Below are 11,133 nucleotides of genomic sequence, written 5' to 3' on the forward strand. Positions count from 1 at the left end.
TTGGGGAGGAGGTCGGGCGGCGCGGCGCGGCGAGCTAGGACTCCTTCGGGAGTCCAGCGACGGCACGACATCGCGCGACGGGAAGGCGGCGACGGTTGGGCTTCGGCCCGGCTCGGCTGGGCTGTTGGCCCAGTCAGGCGACGCACGTTTTTAAAAAAACTATTTTGCCAGAACGGAAAAATCCAAAATAAATAGAATAAAAATCCTAAAATCCCAAATATAATTTTCACGATCCTCTACTAATGTTTAGGACAACATAAACATTTTTCTGCGCTAAAAGTACAATTTTGAAAAATGCCCATTTTTCTAATTCAAATAAAATAGCAATAAAATCGAAAGAAAAATATTTATTCGAGTTTAACATTTTTCCTCCAATATTTGTTTTGTTTTGGAGAAGTCATTTTATCTCCTCTCATTTGTTTTAATATTGGAAACATTCAGAGAGAAAAACATTAAAACTAAAACGATCATCTTTTCAAATTTGAGAAAATTCAATAATTGATATCCCCAACTCTCTCCGAGGGTCCTTGAGTTGCTTAGAATTTCTAGGATCAGAACCAACATGCAAATAAAATACGATATGCATATGATGACCTATGTACAACATTCCAAATTGAAAATTTGGGATGTTACAAACCTACCCCCCTTAAGATGAATCTCGCCCTCGAGATTCGGGTTGGCTAGAAAATAGGTGTGGGTGGTCCTTTCGTAGGTCTTCTTCTCGCTCCCAGGTGGCTTCATCCTCGGTAACTGAACTTTGCAAAACTTGATAACCTTGCTGCGTGTGACTCGGCTGGCAAACTCGAGAATCTTAACTGGTTTCTCCTCGTAAGTCAAATCACTATCCAGCTAAATTGCTTCAAGGGGTACTGTGTCTCTCAGAGGGATATCGGCCATCTCAGCATGGCACTTCTTCAACTGAGAAACATGAAACACATCATGAACTCCTGACAGTCCTTCAGGTAACTCTAACTTATAGGCTACCTCTCCCATACGTTCCAAAACTCGGTATGGTCCTACAAATCTCGGGGCTAACTTTCCCTTAACTCCAAATCGTTTAACACCTCGCAGAGGTGACACTCGTAGATATGCTCTGTATCCAATTTCGTATACTACTTCCTTGCATTTGGAGTCCGCATAACTCTTCTATCAGGACTGCGCTACCTTCAGTCTATCCCGAATCAACTTAACCTTCTCTTCGAACTCTTTAATCAACTCTGGTCCAGACAACTGACAGTCTCCAACTTCATCCCACATCAACGGTGTCCTGCACCTTCTTCCATACAAAGCTTCAAAAGGTGCCATCTTCAAACTGGCCTGATAGCTGTTGTTGTACGAGAACTCTGTGTAAGTTAAATTTTCATCCCAACTAGATCCATAATCTCTCTCGGTCTGTCCATCTGTTTGTGGATGAAAGGCTGTGCTGAACTCTAGCTTAGTGCCCAAAGTCTGGTGCAACTGATTCCAAAACTTCGAGGTAAACTGTGTTCCTCTATCTTATATGATGGTCCTCGGAAATCCATGCAGACATACAATCCTGGTCATATATATCTTGGCCAACTTCGCACTCGTATAGGTGGGTTTCACTGGGATAAAGTGAGCCACTTTGGTCAAACGGTCCATACTACCCAAATAGAATCATATCCCGATCGGGTCCTGGGTAATCCGGTGATGAAATCCATGCGAAGCTTGTCCCACTTCCATTCGGGTATCGGCATAGGCTGCAGTAATCCTGCTGGCTTCTGATGTTCCGCCTTCACTCTCGTACATACATCACATATTGCTACATACTCGGCTATATCCTTCTTCATACCAGTCCACCAGAAACGCTCCTTTAAATCCAAATACATCTTGGTGTTTCCAGGATGTATCGAGTATGGCGAGTCATGAGCTTCCTGAAGTATTAACTTCTTGATCTCTTCGTTATTGGGTACATAAACACGGTCCTCAAACCATAAGGTGTCGTGCTCATCCTCACGAAAACCTTTGGATTTTCCTTTGCTCATCCTCTCTTTTATCTCGGCAATATCTTTATCATCCTTCTGAGCTTCTCAAATCTTTCCCAGTAATGTTGACTGAACTTCCATTGCTGCGACAAAACCTCTAGGGACTATCTCCAAACGAAGCTCCCTGATATCTTCGGCCAACTCCTTTGGTAATCCTCCGCTTATGAGGGTATTGGCATAACTCTTTCGGCTCAAAGCGTCTGCTACGACATTGGCCTTGCCTGGATGATAGTGCAACTTCATACATAATCCTTTATAAGCTCTAACCATCTCCTCTGCTTGAGATTCATCTCCTTCTGTGTGAAAATGTACTTCAAACTCTTATGATCCGTGTACACATCACAATGGTTCCCGATAAGAAAGTGTCTCTAGGTCTAGAGCGCATGTACTACGACTGCCAACTCCAAATCATGTGTGGCATAATTCAACTCATGCGGTCAAAGCTGTCATGAGGCGTATGAAACAATTCTTCCGTCTTGCATAAGTACACCTCCAAGTCCTAAGCGAGAAGCGTCACAATACACTTGGAAATCCTTGCGTATATCTGGGAGAATCAGCACTGGGGATGTAACCAAATGTTTCTTCAGCTCCTGAAAACTTGCCTCACATTCATCTGTCCATTTGAACTTAGTGTCCTTCTTCAACAACTCTGTCATAGGCTTCGCAATGTTGGAAAAATTCTCAGAAATCTCTGATAATATCCCGCGAGTCCCAGAAAACTGTGGATCTCCCCTACTGAGGTGGGTGCTAGCCAATCAGTGACTGACTGAACCTTGGTAGGTGATACGTCTCCAATGTATATATAATTTTTGATTGTTCCATGCTATTATATTACCCGTTTTGGATGTTTATGGGCTTTACTTTACACTTTTATATCATTTTTGGGACTAACCTACTAACCGGAGGCCCAACCCGAATTGCTGTTTTTTGGCCTCTTTCAGTGTTTCAAGGAAAAGGAATATCAAACGGAGTCCAAACGGAACGAAACCTTCAGGAGCGATCTTTTTGGAACAAACACAATCTAGGTGACTTGGAGTGGACGTCAAGAAGCAGCCGAGGCGGCCACGAGGGTGCAAGGCGCGCCCTAGGGGGGTGGGCGCGCTCCCCACCCTCGTGGCTCCCCTGACCGACCTCCTACGCCTATATATACTTGCATACCCTGAAAACATCCAGGAGCACCACGAAACCCTATTTCCACCGCCACAACCTTCTGTACCTGTGAGATCCCATCTTGGAGCCTTTTCCGGTGCTCCACCGAAGGGGGAATAGATCACAGAGGGCTTCTATATCAACACCATAGCCTCTCCGATGAGTTGTGAGTAGTTTACCACATACCTTCGGGTCCATAGTTATTAGCTAGATGGCTTCTTCTCTCACTTTGAATCTCAATACAAAGTTCTCCTCAGTCTTCTTGGAGATCTATTCGATGTAAATCTTTTTGCGGTGTGTTTGTCGAGATCCGATGAATTGTGGGTTTATGATCAAGTTTACCTATGAGAAATATTTGAATCTCCTCTGAATTCTTTTATGTATGATGGTTATCTTTGAAAGTCTCTTAGAATTATCAGTTTAGTTTGGCCTACTAGATTGACCTTTCTTGCAATGGGAGAAGTGCTTAGCTTTGGGTTCAATCTTGTGGTGTCCTTTCCCAGTGACAGCAGGGGCAGCAAGGCACATATTGTATTGTTGCCATCGAGTATAAAAAGATGGGTTTTATATCATATTGCTTGAGTTTATCCCTCTACATCATGTCATCTTGCTTAATGCGTTACTCTGTTCTTATGAACTTAATACTCTAGATGCATGCTGGATAGCGATCGATGTCTGGATTAAAGTAGTAGATGCAGGCAGGAGTCGGTCTACTTGTCGCGGACCTGATGCCTATATACATGATCATGCCTAGATATTCTCATAACTATGCACTTTTCTATCAATTGCTCGACAGAAATTTGTTCACCCACCATAATACTTATGCTATTTTGAGAGAAGCCACTAGTGAAACCTATGGCCCTCAGGTCTATTTTCCATCATATAAGTTTCCAATTTACTTTATTTTGCAATCTTTACTTTTCAATCTATATCATGAAAATACCAAAAATATTTATCTTATTATTATCTGTATCAGATGTCACTTTTGCAAGTGGCCATGAAGGGATTGACAACCCCTTTATCGCGTTGGTTGCGAGGTTCTTGTTTGTTTGTGTAGGTATGAGGGACTTGCGTGTAGCCTCCTACTGGATTGATACCTTGGTTCTCAAAAACTGAGGGAAATACTTACGCTACTTTGCTGCATCACCCTTTCCTCTTCAAGGGAAAACCAACGCAGTGCTCAAGAGGTAGCAAGAAGGATTTCTGGAACCATTGCCGGGGAGGTCTTCGCTCAAGTCAAGACATACCAAGTACCCATCACAAACTCATCTCCCTCGCATTGCATTATTTGCCATTTGCCTCTCGTTTTCCTCTCCCCCACTTGACCCTTCCTGTTTTATTCGCACTCTCTTTACCGTTTGCCTTCCTTTTGCCATGGCTGGGTCGAAAAGAGCTAAGGGTTCTCTCCCGAGTGTTAGTACTTTGGATAGTCCCTCTGTCCTCTCTAAGCTCATAAATAATGATGCTATGGAAAGACCTACCGGGTTTACCAATGAGAGTTTTAATAATTTTGGTGAAGATGACTCCAGAATTTTTCGTTATTTACTTGATGAATCTCTAAAAGATGCTTGGGATAGGCTAGTAAGGATTCGAGCTAGCTATGTGCCACAATATCAAATTGAGATATACTTAAAGAGCTTTTATATTGGCTTACCCACTTCTTTCAAGCAAGTTTTAGATTCTATTTTTGAAGAAGGTTTTCTTGAAGGGGATGCTATAGATACCTATGAAAAAATGAAAACTATATTTGGGCACCCCATGAATGATAAGGTTGAATCCACCACTCTCTTATGCTTTTATCAAAATTAAATTATCAAAACAAAATTATCAAAACGAAAAAATGAAAACTATATTTGGGCACCCCATGAACGACAACGCTTGTTGGGAGGCAACCCAATTTTATCTTTGTTCCTTGATTTTTGTTCCTGTTTAGTAATAAATAATTCATATAGCCTATGTTTAGATGTGGTTTTATATTTTAATTAGTGTTTGTGCCAAGTAGAACCTATAGGATCATCTTGGGTGAAAGTTAATTTGATCTTGCTGAAAAACAGAAACTTTTGCGCGCACGAGAATAATTTTAATAAATCACAGAAACGTGCTTTTTAGTTGATTCCTTTTGCAGTAGATCAATAGAAAAATTTCCTAGGACTTACTATTTTGGTAGGAGTTTTATAGTTCCAGAAGTATTCGGAAGTTACAGATTGCTACAGACTGTTCTGTTTTTGACAGATTCTGTTTTTCGTGTGTTGTCTGCTTATTTTGATGAATCTATGGCTAGTATCGGGGGGTATGAACCATAGAGAAGTTGGAATACAGTAGGGTTAACACCAATATAAATAAAGAATGAGTTCATTACAGTACCTTTAGTGGTGGTTTTTCTTTCTTGCACTAACGGAGCTCATGAGATTTCCTGTTGAGTTTTGTGTTGGGAAGTTTTCAAGTTTTGGGTAAAGATTTGATGGACTATGGAATAAGGAGTGGCAAGAGCCTAAGCTTGGGGATGCCCATGGCACCCCAAGATAATTCAAGGACAACCAAAATCCTAAGCTCGGGGATGCCTTCGGGCATCCCCTCTTTCGTCTTCGTCTATCGTAACTTTACTTGGAGCTATATTTTTATTCACCACATGATATGTGTTTTGCTTGGAGCGTCTTGTATGATATGAGTCTTTGCTTTTTAGTTTACCACAATCATCCTTTCTATACACACCTTTTGGGAGAGACACACATGATTCAGAATTTATTAGAATATTCTATGTGCTTCACTTATATCTTTTGAGCTAGACAGTTTTTGCTCTAGTGCTTCACTTATATCTTTTAAGAGTACGGCGGTGGCTTTATTTTGTAGAAATTATAGATCTCTCATGCTTCACTTATATTATTTTGAGAGTCTTTTAGAACAACATGGTAATTGCTATGGTTATAAAATTAGTCCTAATATGATGGGCATCCAAGTTGGGTATAATAAAAACTATCATAGAAAGTGCATGAAACACTATGAGAAATTTGATACTTGATAATTGTTTTGAGACATAAAGGTGTTAATGTTAGAGTCATGCTAGTTGGGTTATTATGGAATTGAGAAATACTTGTGTTGAAGTTGGCAAGTCCCGTAGCATGCACGTATGGTAAAAGTTGTGTAACAAATTTGTAGCATGGGGTGCTCTTTGATTGCCTTCCTTATGAGTGGAGGTCGGGATCGCGCGATGGTTAACTCCTACCAACCCTCCCCCTAGGAGCATGCATAGTAGTAGTTTGCTTCGAGGGCTAATAAACTTTTGCAATAAGTATATGAGTTCTTTATGACTAATGTGAGTCCATGGATTATACCCACTCTCACCCTTCCACCATTGCTAGCCTCTCTTATGCTGTGCAACTTTCACCGGTATCATACACCCACCATTTACTTTCCTCAAAACAGCCACCATACCTACCTATTATGGCATTTCCATAGCCATTCCGAGATATATTGCCATAAAACTTTCCACCGTGCCGTTTATTATGACACGCTCCATCATTGTCATATTGCTTTTGCATGATCATGTAGTTGACATCGTATTTGTGGCAAAAGCCACCTTTATAATTCTTTCATACATGTCACTCTTGATTCATTGCATATCCCGGTACACCACCGGAGGCATTCACATAGAGTCATATTTTGTTCTAAGTATTGAGTTGTAATTCTTGAGTTGTAAATCAATAAAAGTGTGATGATATTCATTAATAGAGCATTGTCCCAAGAGAGGAAAGGATGATGGAGACTATGATTCCTCGACAATTCGGGATGAGACTTCAGACTTTATAAAAATAAAAGAGGCCAAAGAAGCCCAAATAAAAAAAATAGGCCAAAGAAGCCCACCAAAAAAATGAGAGAAAGAGAGAAGGGACAATGTCACTATCCTTTTTTCACACTTGTGCTTCAAAGTAGCACCATGATCTTCATGATATAGAGTTTCCTATGTTGTCACTTTCATATACTAGTGGGAATTTTTCATTATAGAACTTGGCTTGTATATTCCAATGATGGGCTTCCTCAAAATGCCCTAGGTGTTTGTGAGCAAGCAAGTTGGATGCACACCCACTTAGTTCCTTTTGTTGAGCTTTCATACATTTATAGCTCTAGTGCATCCGTTGCATAGAAATCCCTATTCACTCACATTGATATCTATTAATGGGCATCTCCATAGCCCGTTGATACGCCCAGTTGATGTGAGACTATCTTCTCCCTTTTTGTGTTCTTCACAACCACCATCCTATTCCACATATAGTGTTATATCCATGGCTTGCGCTCATGTATTGCGTGAGAGTTGAAAAAGCTGAAGCGCGTTAAAAAGTATGAACCAATTGCTTGGCTGAAACCGGGGTTGTGCATGATGGGAGTATTTTGTGTGATGAAAATGAAGCATAGCCTAACTATATGATTTTGTAGGGATAATCTTTTTTTTGGCTATGCTATTTTGATAAGACATGTTTACTTGTTAGTATGCTTGAAGTATTACTATTTTTATGTTAATATGAACTTTTATCTTGAATCATTTGGATCTGAACATTCATGCCACAATAAAGAAAAATAACATTGAGAAATATGCTAGGTAGCATTCCACATCAAAAATTCTATTTTTATCATTTACCTACTCGAGGACGAGTAGGAATTAAGCTTGGGGATGCTTGATACGTCTCCAATGTATCTATATATTTTGATTGTTCCATGCTATTATATTACCCGTTTTTCATGTTTATGGGCTTTACTTTACACTTTTATATCATTTTTGGGACTAACCTACTAACCGGAGGCCCAGCACGAATTGCTATTTTTTTGCCTGTTTCAGTGTTCCGAAGAAAAGGAATATCAAATGGAGTCCAAACGGAATGAAACCTTCGGGAGCGATCTTTTTGGAACAAACGCAATCCAGGAGACTTGGAGTGGACGTCAAGAAGCAGCCGAGGCGGCCACGAGGGTGCAAGGCGCGCCCTAGGGGGGTGGGCACTCCCCCCACCCTCGTGGGTCCCTCGTGGCTCCTCTGATTGACCTCCTTCGCCTATATATACTTGCATACCCTGAAAACATCCAGGAGCACCACGAAACCCTATTTCCACCGCCGCAAACTTCTGTACCTGTGAGATCCCATCTTGGAGAATTTTTCGGCACTCCGCCGGAGGGGGAATCGATCATGGAGGGCTTCTACATCAACACCATAGCCTCTCCGATGAGTTGTGAGTAGTTTACCATAGACCTTCGGGTCCATAGTTATTAGCTAGACTAGTTGTCAACGCGTGCAACCGCGGGCTACTTATTTTGGCAACAACTTTGTACAATATATTTAAAATATTGGTTATATGTAAGAACACACGGTTTATGAATTCATACACATTCTAGTGCTCTTGAAATTAAATTCTTACCATAGTTTCCTCTTTAGTCATACATTTAATTAACATTTGTATGTCCCATCAAAACACAGTATTTTGTTTTCCTTAGCCTAGAAAATCTTAATCGTTTCTTCAACATGTGTCAAAAGCTGCGAAAAACCCAAAAAAATCAAAAAATTCTTAGTCTATGAAAGAAGTTGCACCATTTATTTACTCCCTCGTGTGTATTAATTATATAAAATGGTTCCGCGGAAAAAGTGAAGCACACAATCACTAATGCTTCAATTGTGGAAACAAATGATATTCGGATGTTTCTAAACAAAACTGCAGACAATACTTTCTTAAATATAGTGTACAATTACTGAACCACAGAGCAGCGTGATGTTTGTAGTTATGCCATACTATCAAGCAACTAAATAAACTCGAGTCCATGAGTGTCTGCCATGCTGTTATATTGAGAAACACATGATTTCTTCGTATACTCATTAGGAATTCTCCATGCTGAATTGGTGAAAGATTGTACACACAAAACATCACAAACACAATAAGTTTGTTTTTGACTATATAATTATAAAAAAATCATATAAAATATAAATATGCACAATTTTTATAGACAACAGTACACCTGCAGTGCCATCTCTTCCATGTACCTAAAAGAGAATCACCCAGTAGCGGCCACTTGATTATTTGCCCAATCTCAGAAATCAAGTGGAAGTGCGATAAAATATTCAAATGTTTATACAGACCACATGCATTGCTTTGGTTCCCTGGTGTCATGTGATCTACATCACTTTACAAAATATGAAAAATTGATTATATATCAGCAAGAAATAAAAATTGAGTGGGCCAAGATTAATATAATGAATTATGCAAGGAAAAATATAGGTGAATCAAAAACATTTTAGAAGCATTTTTGTTCTTTTCAACATGAACCAAGATTATGCGTTGTTTTTTAGTTAGAAGGAGAAATAAAAATCATGCATGTATTAAAATATGTGAGTAGAGATAATATTACCTTGCTTTATAACTCCAAGAAAAACAATCTAACTTCAAGTTGTCATATAAATAAGTGTACCAAGAGGCGACTCCTCCTGAAGTAAAACTTTGCCTAGCAATAGCTTATAAATGGACTCAATACTACGCTAGTTGAGTGATGCTACACATATTGTCCTATCCTAGTACGACCAATGGCTTTCTCATAGAAAAATATGACCAATGACATAGTATATTGGTATCTCTCTTGTTTTCAACCTGTATGGTCCACATGTGTGTCCTACCACCATCCATTAGCAAAGCATTGTATGTGTACCATTTGTTTTTTCAAGATTTGCAGTGTGGTGCTTATGTTTCCTGCCACTACCATTGCATTGACCAGCCAATTTATTCAACAATAGTTATGAAGAACAGAAAAAGAAATTTGTTCCTTATGGCTTCGTATAACCAACTTACATTTGATTCAGGTGAGGAAACAGAATTAGGAGGACAGAAAATGTATCAACTCAAGCGTATTTGAAGAGAGACTAAATACAGACATGTCTCAGAATGTTAGCAAGAGGTTATTCCTATAAGAACAGGAGGGCGTGATTCCTGATGTCAAATTTGACATTGTAGAATAACTAAAAATATGAGATAAGACCATCAAATTCATTGAATAGATTATAAGCTGAAGCATGCATTGCTACTTAACAAAAGGACACATTAGGCGCCTGCAAGTGAGTCCATGACTTTTTTCCTTCTGCGTTTCATCTAACATACATGGGAAAATTGAGTGCTATTTGACATCGTATGGCCATATCTTATAGAGAAATACGATCATACTGGAGGTGGAATTAGTATCATCTAAGCTATAAACTTTTTCCTATCCAAATAGAATTTCCAATTTTCTTTGCTCTAAGCTACAATACCACTTATGTACGCTTTGCAGTAGTTCTTTGGTCACACACAACCATATTATAATCTAGAGACGCTTAAAAAAATATTGAGTGGTCTATCAACATGGAGGTATACTTGATCAAGTAGAAAGAAGAAATTGTCTCCCTGAAATCGCACTTTTGGTGATATTGGCATATGGCAACCCCTCACAGTTTTTTTCCAAGAAAAGATCCAATTAATGTGAACAAAGCCCTCGTAGTCTGCCTGTGAATGAACCTGTAAGTTTGCTAATCATGTTCCAGACCTGCTCTGACCTTCATTGATGCACTATTACCCCTGTCGACCAACACCTTTTCCTGCAAGTAGCGATCAATTCACTGACAGAGAAGATCAAAGAACAAAATTTGCATCATGGTGAATATCTTAAAAGCTACTGTATTTCCTAATACTTTAGTTCTAGAGTCATCTTCAAGACTTGAGCAGATGCCTAATTCACTACAAACAAAGCAAATCAGCTCGCTAGAGACAACCTGTGGTAGCATGTAATATTAAATCTAAGCAAACTGCATTAGTCATATCAGGGAGCTCAACTGAGAACATCAAGAGTTTGTGCAATCTCTGATTCAGGGATGATCTAGAAGACACATGGAGGCATATGTGGCTTCTCCACCAAGAATCCAATCATTCATGTATGCATCTATTTATTTAGTCTATTCATCATCAAGTATCTAACTATG

This window comes from Triticum dicoccoides, chromosome 2B, assembly GCF_002162155.2.
Source record: "Triticum dicoccoides isolate Atlit2015 ecotype Zavitan chromosome 2B, WEW_v2.0, whole genome shotgun sequence".
Taxonomy (NCBI): Eukaryota; Viridiplantae; Streptophyta; class Magnoliopsida; order Poales; family Poaceae; genus Triticum; species Triticum dicoccoides.